The sequence below is a fragment of the Littorina saxatilis genome, linkage group LG8, assembly GCF_037325665.1.
Source record: "Littorina saxatilis isolate snail1 linkage group LG8, US_GU_Lsax_2.0, whole genome shotgun sequence".
Lineage (NCBI taxonomy): Eukaryota > Metazoa > Mollusca > Gastropoda > Littorinimorpha > Littorinidae > Littorina > Littorina saxatilis.
The window spans coordinates 2,704,005-2,704,655 of NC_090252.1; positions in this window are offsets into that span (position 1 = coordinate 2,704,005).

Below are 651 nucleotides of genomic sequence, written 5' to 3' on the forward strand. Positions count from 1 at the left end.
TGCCATGTGTAGCATGATGCTTGCCAAACCTTCTTCGTGTTGTTCAGTGCTTCCCACAGCACACTGTTGCTGCCATGTTTCCATGGTAACACTAGCTGCAATACAATGCTTGTGAAATGCACACATGCTGATTCTATTACTGGAACGATGCCCACACACACAAAGCACATGTATCTGACATTGACAGGCCAGTTACTCTGAACTAATCTGGCAAAACTGACATTGACTGGGCCAGTCACTCAGTACAAATCTGGCAACACTGACAAAATATTGGTAAAGAAAAACCTACAGACTGGCTTCTGTCGTGTTGTCTCTATTGTTTTAACAAAGCACATTGGTCTGTACCAGCTGCATACGGAGAGAAATGCCATCTGGAGATAAAAGAGGATACAGGCACCCCATGAAAGCAGCCACGAACATACTCACAGAGGCACACATGCTTGTGCAGATACTTTGCACAAATATGAATTGAAAACCTGCATATGTGGTAATTTCTTTTTTTGTGTGTGTGGCTTTATTGAATACTTCAGGCAGTGACTTTTCCCTGTCCAGTTTTCTCTTTCGTCTCTCTTACCCCTCGCTTACCCACCCCCACCCCCTTACCCTCCACTCCCTTTACACAGCCCCGACAGCACAAATTTGTACTCTGCT